Below are 18,920 nucleotides of genomic sequence, written 5' to 3'. Positions count from 1 at the left end.
GGAGCTCACTCCAAGAAGGAGATGGTGACCGGCGACAAGCCCGCCACAAACCACGGGAAGGCTCCATCAGGAGAGTCCAGCAACAAGAAGAGGGAGGAATCACCTCCCCGTGTCAAGTCGCACCGGAGTGGCGACAAGAAGAAAATGAAGAAAGTGGTCTACTACGAGACTGATTCTTCATCGCCTTCCACCTCCGGCTCTGACGCACCGTCCGTCACTTCCAAGCGCCATGAGCGCAAGAAGTTTAGTAAGATCCCCTTACGCCATCCTCGCATTTCCAAACGCACTCCTTTACTTTCCGTCCCACTAGGCAAACCACCGATTTTTGACGATGAAGATTATTGTATGTGGAGTGATAAAATGAGGCACCATCTAACCTCACTCCACGCTAGTATTTGGGACATTGTTGAATTTGGTCCGCAGGAACCATCCGTGGGGGATGAAGGCTATGACTCGGACGAGGTAGCCCAAATCCGACATTTCAACTCCCAAGCCACCACTATACTCCTCGCCTCTCTAAGTCGAGAGGAGTATAATAAGGTGCAAGGATTCAAGAGTGCCAAAGAGATTTGGGACGTACTGAAGACCGCGCACGAAGGAGACGAGGTGACCAAAATCACCAAGAGGGAAATGATCGAGGGGGAGCTCGGTCGCTTCATGCTTCATCAAGGGGAGGAGCCACAAGCAATGTACAACCGGCTCAAAACCTTGGTGAACCAAGTGCGCAACCTCGGGAGCACCAAATGGGATGACCATGAAATGGTCAAGGTTATTCTAAGATCACTTGTATTTCTTAATCCTACACAAGTTCAATTAATTCGTGGTGATCCTAGATACAAGTTAATGTCTCCTGAGGAGGTTATAGGAAAATTTGTGAGCTTTGAATTAATGATCAAAGGCTCCAAGAAAATCATCGAGCAAGGCGCCTCCTCCACACCCGAGATGCAACCCGTCGCATTCAAGGCGACGAAGGAGCAGAAAGAAGAGTCTACATCAAGTAGACTCCCCATCGACGCCTCCAAGCTCGACAACAAGGAGATGGCGCTCATCATCAAGAGCTTTCGCCAAATCCTCAAGCAAAGGAGGGGGAAAGACTACAAGCCCCGCTCCAAGAAAGTTTGCTACAAGTGTGGTAAGCCCGGTCATTTCATTGCTAAATGTCCATTATCAAGTGATAGTGACAGGGGCGACGACAAGAAGGGGAGAAGGAATGAGAAGAAGAAGTTTTACAAGAAGAAGGGCGACGATGCCCATGTATGCCGCGAGTGGGACTCCGACAAGAGCTCCACCGACTCCTCTGACGAGGACGCCGCCAACATCGCCGTCAACAAGGGCCTCCTCTTCCCCAACGTCGGCCACAAGTGCCTCATGGCAAAGGACGGCAAAAAGAAGAAGGTAAAATCTAGAGCTTCCACTAAATATGCAACATCTAGTGATGAGGCTAGCTCTAGTGATGATGAGGATGATTTGCTCACCCTTTTTGCCAACTTAAACATGCAACAAAAAGAAAAATTGAATGAATTGATTAGTGCTATTCATGAGAAGGATGAACTCTTGGATAGCCAAGAGGACTTCCTTATTAAAGAAAATAAGAAGCATGTTAAAGTTAAAAATGCTTATGCTCAGGAGATAGAAAAATGTGAAAAATTAACTAGTGAGCTAAGCACTTGCCATGACACTATTTCCATCCTTAGATTTGAAAATGATAAATTGATTGCTAAGGTTGAGAAATTAAATAATAGTGATGATTCTCTTGTCAACCTTAGAAATGATAATGCTAATTTGATTGCTAAGATTGACAAATTGAATGCATCTCTCTCTAGCCTTAAAATTGAGAATGAAAAAATAATTGCTAAGGCTAAAGATTTAAATGTTTGCAATGTTTCTATTTCCAATCTTAGAGATGATAATGCTATTTTACATGCTAAGATTGTTGAATTAAATACTTGCAAACCCTCTACATCTACCGTTGAGCATGTTACTATTTGCACTAGATGTAGAGATATTAATGTTTATGCTATTCATGATCACCTAGCTTTAATTAAACAACAAAATGATCACATAGCTCAACTTAGTGCCAAAATTAATTAGAATGACTTAGAAAATGAAAAATTTTAATTTGCTAGAAGTATGCTCTATAGTGAGAGACGCCTTGGCATTAAGGATGGCATTGGCTTCCAAAAGGGAGACAATGTCAAGCTTAATGTCCCTAAAAGATTGTCTAACTTTGTTAAGGGCAAGGCTCCCATGGCTCAAGATAACGAGGGTTACATTTTATATCCTGCTGGTTATCCCGAGCACAAAATTAGGAGAATTCATTCTAGGAAGTCTCACTCTGGCTCTCATCATGCTTTTATGTATAAGAGTGAGGCATCTAGTTCTAGGCAATCCACTCATGTTAAATTGCCTAAAAAGAAAACTCCTATTGCATCAAATGAACCTAATATTTCATTTAAGACTTTTGATGCATCTTATGTGCTCACTAACAAATCAGGCAAAGTAGTTGCTAAATATGTTGGGGGCAAACACAAGGGGTCAAAGACTTGTGTTTGGGTACCCAAGGTGATTGTTTCTAATGTCAAAGGACCCAAGACCGTTTGGGTACCTAAGAACAAGGCCTAAATTTATTTTGTAGGTTTATGCATCCGGGGGCTCAAGCTGGATTATTGATAGCGGGTGCACAAACCACATGACTGGGGAGAAAAAGATGTTCTCCTCCTATGAGAAAAACCATGATCCCCAAAGAGCTATCACATTTGGGGATGGAAATCAAGGTTTGGTCAAAGGACTGGGTAAAATTGCTATATCTCCTGACCATTCTATTTCCAATGTTTTTCTTGTAAATTCTTTAGATTACAACTTGCTTTCTGTTTCTCAATTATGCAAAATGGGCTACAATTGTCTTTTTACGGATATAGGTGTTATTGTATTTAGAAGAAGTGATGATTCAGTAGCATTTAAGGGAGTGTTGGAGCGTCAGTTATACTTAGTTGATTTTAATAAAGCTGAACTCGACACTTGCTTAATTGCTATAACTAACATGGGTTGGCTCTGGCATCGCCGACTAGCCCACGTTGGAATGAAGAATCTTCATAAGCTTCTAAAGGGAGAGCACATTTTGGGACTAACAAATGTTCAATTTGAGAAAGACAGGATTTGTAGCGCATGTCAAGCAGGGAAGCAAGTTGGTGTTCATCATCCACACAAGAACATCATGACGACCGACAGGCCGCTTGAGTTACTCCACATGGACCTATTCGGCCCGATTGCTTACATAAGCATCGGCGGGAGTAAGTATTGTCTTGTTATTGTGGATGATTATTCTCGCTTCACTTGGGTGTTCTTTTTGCAGGAAAAATCTCAAACCCAAGAAACCTTAAAGGGATTCTTGAGACAGGCTCAAAATGAGTTCGACTTAAGGATCAAAAAGATTAGAAGCGACAACGGAACGGAGTTCAAGAACTCTCAAATTGAAGGCTTCCTTGAGGATGAGGGCATCAAGCATGAGTTCTCTTCTCCCTACACGCCACAACAAAATGGTGTAGTGGAGAGGAAGAATAGAACTCTACTTGAAATGGCGAGGACCATGCTTGATGAGTACAAGACTTCGGACCGGTTTTGGGCGGAAGCAATCAACACCGCTTGCTACGCCATCAACCGTCTCTACCTTCACCGAATCCTCAAGAAGACATCGTATGAACTCCTCACCGGTAAAAAGCCCAATGTTTCATGTTTTAGAGTCTTTGGTAGCAAATGCTTTATTCTTGTTAAAATAGGTAGAAAATCTAAATTTGCTCCTAAGGCTGTAGAAGGCTTTTTACTTGGTTATGATTCAAACACAAGGGCATATAGAGTCTTTAACAAGTCCACTGGACTAGTTGAAGTTTCTTGTGACATTGTGTTTGATGAAACTAACGGCTCTCAAGTAGAGCAAGTTGATCTTGATGAGCTAGATGATGAAGAGGCTCCGTGCATCACGCTAAGGAACATGTCCATTAGGGATGTGTGTCCTAAGGAATCCGAAGAGCCTCCACATGCACAAGATCAACCATCATCTTCAAATCAAGCATCTCCACCAACCCAAGATGAAGATCAAGCTCAAGATGATGAAAATGAAGATCAAGAAGATGAACCACCTCAAGAGGAGGACAATGATCAAGGGGGAGATGTCCATGATCAAGATAAGAAAGATGATGACGGTCCAAGACCGCCACACCCAAGAGTCCACCAAGCAACACAAAGAAATCACCCCGTGAACACCATCCTCGGCGATTTTCAAAAGGGGGTAACCACTCGATCTCGTGTTGCTCATTTTTGTGAACATTATTCCTGTGTGTCTTCTATTGAGCCATACAAGGTGGAAGACGCATTAAGGGATTCGGATTGGGTGTTGGCAATGCAAGAGGAACTCAACAACTTCACGAGGAATGAGGTATGGCATCTTGTTCCACGTCCTAACCAAAATGTTGTAGGAACCAAGTGGGTCTTCGCAACAAACAAGATGAGCATGGTGTGGTGACAAGGAACAAAGCTTGACTTGTGGCCAAGGGTTATTCACAAGTCGAAGGTTTGGATTTCGGTGAAACCTATGCACCCATAGCTAGGCTTGAGTCAATTCGTATATTACTTGCCTATGCTACTTAACATGGCTTTAAGCTTTACCAAATGGATGTGAAAAGTGCCTTCCTCAATGGACCAATCAAGGAAGAGGTCTATGTTGAGCAACCTCCCGGCTTTGAAGATAGTGAGTACCCTAACCATGTCTATAAACTCTCTAAGACACTTTATGGGCTCAAGCAAGCCCCAAGAGAATGGTATGAATGCCTAAGAGATTTTCTTATCGCTAATGGCTTCAAAGTCGGAAAAGTCGATCCTACTCTCTTTACTAAAACTATTGCAAATGATTTGTTTGTATGCCAAATTATGTTGATGATATCATATTTGGGTCTACTAACAAATTTACTTGTGAAGAGTTTAGTAGGATCATGGTTCAAAAATTCGAGATGTCTATGATAGGGGAGTTGAAGTATTTTCTAGGATTTCAAGTCAAGCAACTCCAAGAGGGCACCATCATCAGCCAAACGAAGTACATTCAAGACATACTCACCAAGTTTGGTATGAAGGATGCAAAGCCCATCAAGACACCCATGGGAACCAATGGGCATCTCGACCTCGACATGAGAGGTAAATCTGTAGATCAGAAGGTATATCGGTCGATGATAGGATCTCTACTTTATTTATGTGCATCTTGACTGGATATTATGATTTCTGTTTGCTTGTGTGCAAGATTCCAAGCCGATCCTAAGGAAGTTCACCTTAGGGCCGTGAAACGAATCTTGAGATACTTAGTTCATACTCCTAAGTTTGGCCTTTGGTACCCCAAGGGATCCACATTTGATTTAATAGGATATTCAGATGTTGATTGGGCATGGTGTAAAATTGATAGAAAGAGTACATCAGGGACTTGTCAGTTCTTGGGAAGATCCCTGGTGTCTTGGGCTTCAAAGAAGCAAATTCTGTAGCTCTTTCTACCGCCGAAGCCGAGTACATTGCCGCAGGCCATTGTTGCGCGCAATTACTTTGGATGAGGCAAACCCTTAGGGACTATGGTTACAAATTAACCAAAGTTCTTCTCCTATGTGATAATGAGAGTGCAATCCGCATGGCAGATAATCCCGTTGAGCACAGCCGCACTAAGCACATAGCCATTCGGTATCACTTTTTGAGGGATCACCAACAACGGGGGGATATCGAGATTGCATATGTTAGCACCAAAGAACAATTAGCCGATATATTTACCAAACCACTAGATGAGAAAACTTTTACCAAACTTAGGCATGAGCTAAACATTCTTGATTCTAGGAACTTTGATTGATTCCTTGCACACATAGCTCATTTATATACCTTTGATCATCTCTTTCACTTGCTATGACTAATGTGTTCTTCAAGTGCATTTCATGCTAAGTCATAGATTGAAAGGGAAATGGAGTCTTCGGTGAAGACAAGGCTTCCACTCCACTCCATCGAATTATTCATCCTTCGCCGTCACTCCGCACCGTTCTCCAATTTGGTATAATCTTCACTCCTATATTATTTACCAAAGGGGGAGAAAGTTTGAACAAGGGCTTATATTTCACTCACAAGTATCCGTTTTTGGCGATTCATGCCAAAGGGGGAGAAAGTATTAGCCCAAAGGAAAAGGACCGCACCACCACCAATTTCAAAAATGTAGTCTTTCAAATTTGTATTAAAAGAAGGTTTTTTCATTGGTATCGTATTTCTTTATAGAATTTCAAATTGGTATAACCTCTTCAAAATTATTATCTAAAACCCTCTTGAACACTAAGAGGAGAATTTCATTGAGGGGGAGTTTTGTTTAGTCAAAGGAAAAACATTTGAAACAGGGGGAGAAAATTCCAAATCTTGAAAATGCTTCTAGAAATCTTATTCATTTACCTTTGACTATTTGCAAAAGGACTTTGAAAAGAATTTGCAAAAACAAAACAAGTGGTGCAAGCGTGGTCCAAAATGTTAAAATTAGAAGAAAGCGTCCATGCATATCTTATGAAATGTATATTGGTTTAATTCCAAGTAACCTTTGCACTTACATTATGCAAAATAGTTCAATTCTGCACTTATACATTTGCTTTGGTTTGTGTTGGCATCAATCACCAAAAAGGGGGAGATTGAAAGGGAAATAGGCTTACACCTTTTTCCTAAATTATTTTGGTGGTTGAAATGCCCAACACGAATAATTGGACTAACTAGTTTGCTCTAGATTATAAGTTCTACAGGTGCCAAAGGTTCAACACAAACCAATAAAAAGTCCAAGAAAGGGTTCAAATTAAAAGAGCAAAAGACAACCGAAGGCTGCCATGGTCTGGCGCACCGGACTGTCCGGTGTGCCACCGGACAGTGTCCGGTGCACCAGGGAGATCAACTCCAAACTTGTCACCTTCAGGAATTTGGGAAGCCACTCCGCTATAATTCACCGGACTGTCTGGTGTAGCACCGGACTGTCCGGTGTGCCAAGCGGAGCAACGGTCGCCAGCGCAACGGTCGAGTTCAACGGTCGGCTGACAACGCTACAGTGCACGGACTGCAGATGGCGCACCGGACAGTGAACAGGACCTGTCCGGTGCACCACCGGACTGTCCGATGGCCCACATGTCAGAAGCTCTAACGGTCAAACCCTAACGGTTGGGTGACGTGGCTGGCGCACCGGACAGTGTCCGGTGCGCCCATCGACAGCAGAGTTCCCCAACGGCCATTTCGGTGGTTGGGGCTATAAATACCCCCAACCACCACTCTACAAGGCACCCAAGCATTCACTACTCCTCATTCAATACAAGAGCAATACACAACACTACAAGGCACAAATCAAAGCCTCCGATCAAATCAAAGTCCACAATTCAACTCTAGTTTTTAGGACTTGTGAGAAGATCGACTTGTGTTCTTTTGTTGTTCTTGTTGCTTGGTTGGCTTTCTTCTTTCTCTCATTCTTACTCTCAAAGCCTTGTAAGCAAAGAAAGAGACACCAATTGTGTGGTGGTCCTTGCGGGGTCTAAGTGACCCAGAAAATCAAGGAAGGAAGCTCACTCGGTCTAAGTGACCGTTTGAGAGAGGGAAAGGGTTGAAAGAGACCTGGTCTTTGTGACCACCTCAACGGGGAGTAGGTTTGCAAGAACCGAACCTCGGTAAAACAAATCACCGTGTCATCCGTCTTATTTGCTTGTGATTTGTTTTTGCCCTCTCTTTCGGACTCGATTATATTTACAACGCTAACCCCGGCTTATAGTTGTGCTTAAACTTTAAAAATTTCAGATTTGCCTAATCACCCCCCTCTAGGTGACTTTCAAGATGTTTAGCTCGTTAGTATAACGAGTCGAGCCGAGCTAGCTCGTTACAGTAACGAGCCATAACGATATCCACCCCTAATTCAGACGTGGAATCGAAGAGGGGCCGGTCGTCAGAGGATGCTGCCGCCAAACTCATCGGCCGCGTGCCTCGCCTTTAATTTCGCTGCGCCGCCGCTGCCTGCTGCTCGTCGTGCCGCCACTCGACACTCCCCGGCCGCAGGCCTCGGAGGATGCCGCCTCCGGCTTCTCCTCCCCTGCACGTGCCTTGCTTGCTGCTTGTTGAGCTCCTCTCAGCGTCGTTCTGCCCATTTTATACCAGAAGATGCAGGAGCGAGGACCCGGCCAGCCCATAGTTTTAGTTCGTCATTCTTTTCACGTTTGTACTTCTCACCTCGTTTCCTGAACGAGACCATCACCGAACTCATCGCTATCGACATCTCTTTTGCATCTTCAGTCACCTCCACGTCAGTCCAGATGCTAACTCAGCTGCAGCCGGCGACGTAGATACCCGTCGAGGACGCCCCTAATTAAAGAGTAAAGACACTACCGGAATCCGGGTCTTTGCCGAGTGCCAGCCTCTTTGCCGAGTGCTTTTTTTCGGGCACTCGGCAAAGCAGCCTTTGCCGAGAGTCGCACTCGGCAAAGTCCTACTCTCAGTAACGAGCTGATTTACCGAGTGCAGGACACTCGGCACAGCAAAACTCTCGGCAAAGACGCGTTTGCCGATTGGCAGACACTCGGCAAAGAAGACTCTCGGCAAAGGGCCGTCAGCGGCCGTTCCAAAGCTGACAGCCGTCAGCCTTTGCCGAGGGCCTAAGGTCGACACTCGGCAAAAAAGGCTTCTTTGCCGAGTGCCAAATATCTGGCACTCGGCAAAGCCCTCTTTACCGAGTGTCTTCTTTGGACACTCGGCAAAACATATTTTTATTTTTTTAATTTTGGCAACCAAACTTTTTGTGGTTTGTTCCTACACTATGTAGACCTACATGTACCATTTTGGGACAATTATAACAGAGTTTTCAATAGGTAGTAGATTTAGTTCGTTTATTTGAATTTCTTTGGAAAATTCAGATTTGAACTGCAGGTCACTCGAAACTTGAAAAACCGTGCATGCAAAAATGATATTCATGCTACTTAGCACAAGTTACGACCGATTTCAGGAGCGGACCGGAAACTTCGAGCAACATGCTCACTAAACATGGTCGTGAACTTGCCATCCACGTGTTTAAAAATTGTATAAAACACAAACAAAGTCAGAAAATCATGAAACTTGTCCACATGTCATGATATCATATATAGAGACTGTGATAAAAATTTGATAAAGTTTCGATAAAGTTGTGACACACTATGTGTAGAAACCTAAGAGATCCACACATGAAATCATAGGTTTCAATGTGGATCTCTTAGGTTTCTACACATAGTGCGTCACAGCTTTCTCGAAATTTTCTCAAATTTTTATCACAGCCTCTATATATGATATCATGACACGTGGACAAGTTTCATGATTTTCTGACTTTATTTGTGTTTTATACAATTTTTAAACATGTGGATGGCAAGTTCACGGCCATGTTTAGTTAGCATGTTGCTCGAAGATTCCGGTCCGCTCCTGAAATCGGTCGTAACTTGTGCTAAGTAGCATGAATATCATTTTTTGCATGCACGGTTTTTCAAGTTTCGAGTGACCTGCAGTTCAAATCTGAATTTTCCGAAAAAATTTAAATAAACAAACTAAATCTACTACCTATTGAAAACTCTGTTATAATTGTCCCAAAATGGTACATGTAGGTCTACATAGTGTACGAACACACCAAAAAAGTTTGGTTGACAAAATTTAAAAAATAAAAATATACTTTGCCGAGTGCCGGCCGTGTGACACTCGGCAAAGTATTTCTAAAAACTCTAAGTCAATTCTTTGCCGAGTGTCTGTCAGTGGGCACTCGGCAAACACTACTTTACCGAGTGCCGGATCCGAGGCACTCGGCAAAGCCTATTTAAAAATTTAAAAATTTTTTTGCCGAGTGCCAGATCGCGGGTACTCGGCAAAGAAGTGAATGTTAACCGATATCTAGTTCACCTTCTTCTCTCTCACGTCACTCTTTCTCACCCCGCCACCATCGCGCGCCGCCGCCCCCGTGCCCCGCGACCACCTGCACTGCCGTCGCCGTCCACGCTCGCGTGCGCTGCCGCCCACTGCTCGCCGCGCCACACCACGCCGCCCCCGCCCGTGCGCTCCCGGCCCCGCTTCCTGCCAACCCGCGCGCGCCGCTGACCGTACGCGCCCCGCTGCCCGTACGCGCCCCGCCACCCCCACGCGCGTGCCCTACCCCGCGCCCCGCCACACCGTGCGCCGCCGCCGTCCACACGCTCCGCCGCTCGCTCGTGCACGCCGTGACCGCCGCTCGCGAACGTCGCGCCATCTCTGTCAATCACCGTCGCTCCGGCCATCTCCGGACACCACGCCATCTTCGCCATCTTCCCCGGCTAAGGTATACATTTCTAATATATGCATATGGTTGGTACGTAGGAAATTACATGTGATTGATTATATGTGGTTAAACGTAGTTTGCATGTGATTGGTCTATAGGAAATTATATTTCTAATATATGCGTATGATTGGTCTATAGGAAATTACATTTCTAATATATGCGTATGCGGCTATGGTTATATGTGATTGCCGGCAATCGTGCCGTTGAATTATGTGTGTATGTCAGCCATCGTGCTGATAGTTTTATTTGCAGGATTTTGAAACCTCCCCGTGTAGGGGAGGTGCTGCCGAAATTTTCTATTGCTAGGCTTCTGTTAGAGGATGGAGGACCGTGAGTGGATGTACAAGGGTCGTAGAGGAAGGAACGATGTCACCACTGAATGGATTAGAAAGACCGATGATTTTGCGGAACGAGCATATGGCGAAGCTGCTAAAGGAGCGAGTCTAGTGCCATGCCCGTGCAACAAATGTGCCAACCGGAAAAGAAAACCAAAGAAGACCATGGTAGAACATATTTGGAAGAATGGATTTACGCCAGGCTATACTCGGTGGATCTTTCATGGTGAAGCGCATCGTACGAGAGAGGAGGTGCTAAGACAACGCGTCGAGGATTATGATGTCGATGCGGGGGTAGCGGATATGTTGAACGACTATCAGGAGGCAGAGTACACGAGAGGATGTATGGATGACGAGCCAGAGCCCGACTGCAAAGGCGTTCTACGACATGTTTGACGCTACACAGAAGCCCCTTCATGGCCAGACAAAGGTTTCTCAACTAGATGCCATTGGGCGTGTAATGGCGTTCAAGTCGCAGTACAACATGAGTAGAGATGCATTCGATGGCTTGTTGACGGTTATTGGGAGCCTGCTTCCGGATGATCACGTTCTGCCAAAGAGCATGTACGAGGCACAAAAACTCCTTCGTGCGCTCAAGATGACGTATGAGCAGATTCATGCTTGTCCGAAGGGCTGCGTGCTATTTAGGAAAGAATACGCGGAGGCAAAGTACTGTCCCAAGTGTAAATCGTCTAGGTTCATGGAGGTAGACTCTGGTGATGGACAGAAGAGACAGCTCGACATCCCCGTGACAATCCTACGACACCTTCCGTTCATACCGAGGATCCAGCGTTTGTACATGACAGAGGAATCCACGAAACAGATGACATGGCACAAAAATGGAAAACGATACAATCCTGACAAGATGGTGCATGCATCCGATGGTGAAGCATGGAAACACTTTGATGTCATTCACCGTGAGAAAGCCGAAGAGGCTCGTAATGTACGTGTTGCGTTGGCCACAGATGGGTTCAATCCCTATGGAATGAGCGTTGCCCCGTACACATGTTGGCCCGTGTTTGTTATCCCAATCAATCTTCCCCTGGTGTGTGCTTTCAAAGGCAGAATATATTCGTGTCGTTGATAATTTCTGGACACCCGGGGAATAAAATGGGCGTGTACATGGAGCCTTTGATCGATGAATTGGTACGTGCTTGGGAGGAAGGGGTATGGACGTATGACCGAGGTACAAAAACAAACTTCAGAATGCATGTTTGAACCAGTACTCCATGCATGACTTACCAGCGTATGGGCTATTCTGCGCATGGTGTTTTCACGGTAAGTTCCCATGCCCAGTTTGCAAGGAAGCTCTTAGGTTCATTTGGTTGAAAAAGGGTGGCAAATATTCGTCCTTCGATAAACATCGACAATTTCTCCCTCCTGACCATCCATTCCGCCTAGACATCAAGAACTTTACGAAAGGTGTCGTAGTGACAGACCACACACCTGCAACGATGACTGGTGCCAAAATTCGTCAACAGATACATGGGCTCGTGGCCAATACAGAAGGTGGTTTTATGGGATATGGTGAGCAGCATATGTGGACACATAAGTCTGGCTTGACTCGGCTCCCCTATTATGACGACCTGCTCCTTCCACACAACATTGACGTGATGCACACTGAAAAGAATGTTGCTGAGGCAATGTGGGCAACAATTATGGACATTCCTGATAAGTCAAAGGATAACGTAAAGGCAAGAGTGGATCTGACAGCGTTATGTGATAGACCAAACCTAGAGATGAAGCCGCCAAGTGGCGGAAAGACGTGGAGAAGGCCTAAGGCCGATTTCGTCCTAAGCAGGGCCCAGAGGAAGGAAGTACTTCAGTGGATCAAGATGTTGATGTTCCCTGATGGGTATGCAGCTAACCTGAGTAGGGGGTGAGCTTATCTACTATGCGAGTCTTAGGGATGAAGAGTCATGACTTCCACATATGGATTGAACGGATTCTTCCTGCGATGGTTCGAGGCTATGTCCCTGAGCATGTCTGGCTAGCGCTTTCAGAGTTGAGCTATTTTTTTCGTCAGCTTTGTGCAAAAGAGTTATCTCGGACCGTGGTTGCATACTTGGAAAGATTGGCACCCGTGTTACTGTGTAAGCTTGAGAAGATATTTCCACCCGGCTTCTTCAATCCAATGCAGCATTTAATTCTTCATCTCCCCTATGAGGCACGAATGGGTGCCCGTGCAGGGACGTTGGTGCTATCCAATCGAGAGATGTCTAAAGACTATTCGAAAGAAATGTAGAAATAAATGCAAAATCGAGGCTTCCATTGCAGAGGCATACATTCTAGAGGAGGTGTCAAACTTCACAACAACTTATTATGGTGACAAACTGCCGAGATTGCATAATCCACCCCCTCGTTACAATGATGGCGACAATGAATAGAACCTTAGCATATTTCGAGGCCAACTCGGAAGCGTAAGTGGCTCGACCACCAAGGCCCTGACACATGAAGAGTGGCGGCATATCATGCTATATGTATTGACCAACCTTGAAGAGGTTACGCCATACATGGAACAATTTCTTCATGAATTCTGGTGTCGATCAAGGGACCCCACTCCACAGGAATATGACACTCTTCTTAGAAAGGGTGCGAGAAATGGGTTGCCCGATTTCATTTCCTGGTTCAAACGTAAGGTACGTGCTTAGTTTGTAAAAGAGATACGTCTTTGAACTCAATTTAGCGTCTTTTAACTTGCGAATACTTGCAGGGCCAAAGACATCCGTCTATGAGTGCCGAGTTCAGACAAGTAGCCAACGACTTTGCTTATAGGGTCAAGAAATATTCTGGGTATGACGTCAATGGATACCGTTTTCGCACAACAAACTACGACAAAAGTCGGCCCAATCGGAAAACAACATGTTCTGGAGTCTTTACGCCCGGCCTTGACGATGTCGATTATTTTGGACGAATCAAAGAAATATATGAGCTCAATTTTCATGGTTCCAAACCTCTTACTCCAGTGATATTCAAATGTCATTGGTTTGACCCTCAAGTGACGAGGCGGACACATTCTAATCTTGGGATAGTCGAAATTCGACAAGATTCCACCTTACCAGGAGACGATGTCTATATCGTGGCCCAACAGGCCACACAAGTGTATTATCTCCCATATGTGTGTCAAACGAAAGAACATCTTAAGGGTTGGGATGTTGTGTATAAGGTATCGCCGCATGGGAGGTTACCTGTTCCTAACGATGAAGGTTACAACTTAGACCCGGACACATATGATGGAGAGTTCTTCCAAAAAGATGGGCTAGAAGGGAGATTTGAGATAGACTTAACCGAAGCTATCAGAATGGACGTAGATATTGAAATGGTTGTTGATGAGGAGGATGATGAGGTGAAAAATGATAATGACTTAGTAATCCTTGAAGGTAATGACATTAATGACGAACTTGCGTCTTCCGATGGTGTTGAGATTGAAATGGTTGATAGTGATGATGAGAGTTATGATCCGGCTAACCCCGACACATATGAAGATTATTTGTAATCGATGTAATGCTATATGACTTTTTATTTCGCACCTATTTTTAAATACATCTTTTTATATGTGCTTATTTGTTTACTCTTAATTGTAGGTTTTTGGACGAATATGGTGGGCGGTAATTGGCTGAGGAGGAGGAGGGGAGGAGGAGTAGGACGGCGGACGAGGCAGAGCAGGCGGCGCAGCAGGACGACCTTGTCTAGCAGCATGCGGCGCAGTAGGACGACCTTGTCCAACAGCAGGCGGCACAGCAGGACGACGACGACCAGCAGCAGGACGACGACGAAGCTCAGCAGACCGCCTCAGGTTCTCGCGCCTCAGGTTCGAGGAGCATCTACCTGCGAGGTCCCGCGAGTCTGCCTCAACGTCCCATACTTCGGGACAGGCGACCGCTGATTCGGCCGGATGGGGAGAGGCATGTAACTTTATGTTCTTCATTCTTGTTCAAAATCATAATATAAACTAATACTTTTTATTTATCACATGGACAGGTCTTGGACGGTTGTGGATTATGTTGGGGGTCATCGTCGCCTCCCCAATGGCATCCTCGGCCTGTTGTGCAGGGAACACTTCCCTGGACTGGTTGAGTACGCTGGAGCGACGGGCCCAGCCTACACCTTCGACCACTACGCCGTCGCCCCCGATGTAGTAGACCGGGACGGCCGGGAATTCAATAACAAGGCAGAGCGGGTGAAGCAAGAGTTGTGGGTAAGTCTTAGTATAATGTAAAATATGTCGCATTCGTTGCAAATTCTTGAAATAATGTATGCATACATCATTTTTGTATGCAGGATTTCTTCAGATGCGAGGCTGGATACGAGGGTAGGGCGGATGTGGTGGCCACCACGAGCTGTAAGAAGCTCGTCGTGGACATGCACTATGAGGCCCGAACTAGGCCATCGTCAGCTACCATGGCTCCGTCCTTGGGGAGAGGGTGACCAAGCAGCAAGCCCGAACCATGTCGTTGACCAGGACTAGTACCTGCAGGTAAATTCATGCATGTTTGGTACCAGTACTCCATGCATGAATTTTATTTTATCTTCTGATATGCACTTTACGTGTTTACTTTGTAGATGATTCCACATTGGTGCGCCGCACATCCTCAGTGCTGGGAGCAGATGGTGGACAGGTGGTGTTCGCCTGAGTGGGACGAGGCGCACAACGCTAGCCGGGAACGGCGTATGATGATGCAAGGTCCCTCCCACCACCAAGGCAGTCGGAGCCTGGGCCAATATGCAGAAGCATGGATACGCCCTCTTTTTTATTTAGGTATATAGCACTGGATTAGATATTATTTCTAACTATCTTGTTGGTTTTCTTGCAGTCGGCGTCACATGGTGGCCGGCCTTGCTCCACCTTCTCGGCCTATGCTATGGCCCATAAGGGCAAGGCGACGTCCGACGTCACCTACAACCCGGATGACGGGTCCGAGGCCTACACCAACCCCACCGTCTACAACAGCCTTCATTACTACACCGCCATGGCGCAGGAGGTCCATGGCCCAGACTATGATCCGAGCACCGAGCCGATCGACCCTGATGTGCTCATGAGGGTCGGAGGAGGCAAGAGACATGGGCGGTACTGGATTGTCGACGGGGCAATCGACTTGTCCTCCACTCCCACTCTGTCTCAGGTGCGAGCAAGGAGCACGGGCTCGAGTCCAGCCATACGACCTCGGCACGACAGCTCACAGCATCGCATACAGCAACTCGAGGTTAGTGCTTCTGTAACTCGTCCTTCCTTGAGTTATATACCTTCTCTTTGAGTTACTATAATGTTGGCTTGTAATATTACAGACCCAACTAGAAGAGATGGAGGCGAGGATGATGGCGGAGCGGGAGGCGGAGCGGGTGACTCACGAGGTAGATCATCAGAGGATGGCGGAGATGTTTCAATACATGCAGAGCCTTGGCGCCGCACAGGGTTTCGCTCCGCCACCTCCATTGTTCCCTGCAGTTGACCCCGCTCAGTTCCATACTCCTGTGAGTATCAAAATTGTAGTTACATGTTGGTAATGCATCTGTTATAACACATGCAATCTTTTCTTTGTGCAGGGTCAATCTGGGGCGGCATCCAACAACCCTCATGAAGGGTTCAGCCCAACGCAGCACCAGTCCAACCGCCCACCTCCATGAGAGTTATGTTTTCAGTGTTTAGACTTCAGAACATGTGTTGAATACTTATGTTTGTGTTGGATACTTATGTCAGAGCTTGAGACTTATGAGACTTATGTTCTTGATAATTATGTTTGCGTTGATAACTTGTATATTTATGTTTGTGTTGGATATTTATGTTTGTGATGATATCTGTGATGTATATATGTGATATATGTGATGTATATGTGGTATCTTTTGTTTGTTTGGATGTAATATAAAAAACAAATAAAAAGGTGTATACTGGTCACTTTGCCGAGTGTGACACTCGGCAAAGAGGTACACTACCGGAATCGCGTTCTTTGCCGAGTGTCTAAGACACTCGGCAAAGGCTATTTTACACTCGGCAAAGGCTTTGCCGAGTGTAACACTCGACAAAGAACACTCGGCAAAGATTTCATCGGCAAAGGGTTCTTTGCCGAGTGTTTTTTTTCGGACACTCGGCAAAGACTTTGCCGAGTGTCAAAAAGCACTCGGCAAAGAAAAACACTCGGCAAATTAAGAATCGAAAAAATTAAAAAAAAACAGCAAAACATTTTTAAAATTCTAGGAACAACTCTCCAACCCTCCCCTATTATCCTACCCGTTGCCCTATCATTTTTCACTATTATTTTGAATCAAACTTATATGTTTTGTAAATGGTGAGATTCGAACTTGCAACCTCTCTCTCGCGCATACCATCCTATACCACTACACTACTACACCAATTATGTTTATATTACGTTTCCATTCCCCATGTACTATAACAAATCGAGAGTAATTTGATTATTTAAGGCACTAAATGAGTTCATTTGAAAATGTGACCAACTATAAAGTTGCATAATTTTTTGAGATCTAAAAGTTTTATTTTAATAGTTTCTACATCCGAAACCGTTTATAAAATTTGAATTTTAAATTTAAAAACTTCACACGAAATTTTCAATGATAAGATGATTTCAAATCAAAAAATTGTCAACTACAAAGTTTCATTACATTTCAAGACCTACAACTTTTATTTTGGTGGTTTTTCCATCCGAGACAGTTTGAAAAATTCAAATTTCAAAATTCAAACATAGTTTTGCATAACAAGATGATTTCAAACTAAAACATTGTCAACTACAAAGTTTCATAACTCTTCAATACCTACAACTTTCATGTTGGTGGTTTTTCCTTTCGAAGTCGTTTTCAAAATTCAAATTTTAATTTTTTTAAATTCAGACGTAGTTTTCGTTGACAATATGACTTCAAATGAAAAAGTTGTCAACTATAAACTTTTATAACTTCTCAAGATCTACAAAGTTTATTTTGGTTGTTTGATAATTTATTTATCTCAGATGATGGTTCTAACAATATGCATAAATTCTATACGTCTCTCTCGTAGTTTCATAAACTACGAGAGAGATATAGGTTTTATGAACAAATTTATTTTTATTTTGTCATATGAAGAAATGTTCAATATATAAATTGTACATCATGATGAGTTATACAAATTTGTAGTTGAAAACTTTTTCATTTGAATTAATTTACTACTTTAAAATGTGATTTTTAAATTGTCTTTGCCTAGTGTTGGAGAAAAAACACTCGGCAAAGAGCTCTTTGCCGAGTGTTGTATTTGTGACACTCGGCAAAGAGCCCTTTGCCGAGTGTCAAAAAAAGACACTCGGCAAAGAAACTCTTTGCCGAGTGTCAAAAATAAAACACTCGGCAAAGAGCTTCTTCGCCGAGTGTTTTATTTTACCGAGGGTTTTTTGCGTGGCACTCGGTAAAGATCTCTTTGCCGAGTGCCCGAAATAAAACACTCGGCAAAGAATATGGCACTCGGCAAAGAGCCAAATTCCGGTAGTGGTACTTTGCCGAGTGTCAGTGCCATAGCACTCGGCAAAGAACCAAGACCTGGGCACCGGTATATGTTCTTTGCCGAGTGTAATAGCTCTGGCACTCGACAAATAAGCACGCTTTGCTGAGTGTCATACCAAGCACTCGGCAAAGTACCTGACATGAGGACCCCTCTGGCGGATTCTTTGCCGAGTGTTTGCCCAATTGGGACACTCGGCAAAGACTCCGTCTCCGTCACCCGTCGTCGTAACGGTTGCTTTTATTTGCCGAGTGCTCTTTAGCACTCGACAAACCACTTTGCCGAGTGCCCGAGAAAAAATACTCGGCAAAGACGGCTTTGCCGATCCACTGTATGTCGAGCCTTATTTGCCGAGTGCGACACTCGGCAAAGAGTTTGTCGAGTGTTTTTAAGGCTTTGCCGAGTGTTACATGCACTCGGCAAAGCCTCGGCAAAGCCGGCGATTCCGGTAGTGAGAGTGCTTTACAATAGAATTCAGCTGTAGTGAGCGAGTGAGACACAGCGGCAGGCGCTGAGCCGCCGTTTCAGCGGCTGTTCCTACCGTCGACAAAACAGTTCTGGTTTCTGGTTGGTGCATGGCGATCTAGCGAGTGATGATGCTCGTGCGTGCAGAAGCGCGGTCTCCCCGGCCGGGCAATGGCAGTGTAGCTAGGCGTTGTCGCTCGCCAGTTCAGTTCTGTCATTGAACCGTGCGCCTGCAAGCTCGAGAGGAGCAGTAGGTACGCAACGCATTATGTATGGCAGTGTACGTGTTCTCGTCGTG

This window comes from Zea mays, chromosome 3 (genome assembly GCF_902167145.1).
Source record: "Zea mays cultivar B73 chromosome 3, Zm-B73-REFERENCE-NAM-5.0, whole genome shotgun sequence".
NCBI classification, from domain to species: domain Eukaryota; kingdom Viridiplantae; phylum Streptophyta; class Magnoliopsida; order Poales; family Poaceae; genus Zea; species Zea mays.
The sequence above is the reverse complement of the archived record's forward strand: the minus strand, read 5'-3'. Positions refer to the sequence as shown.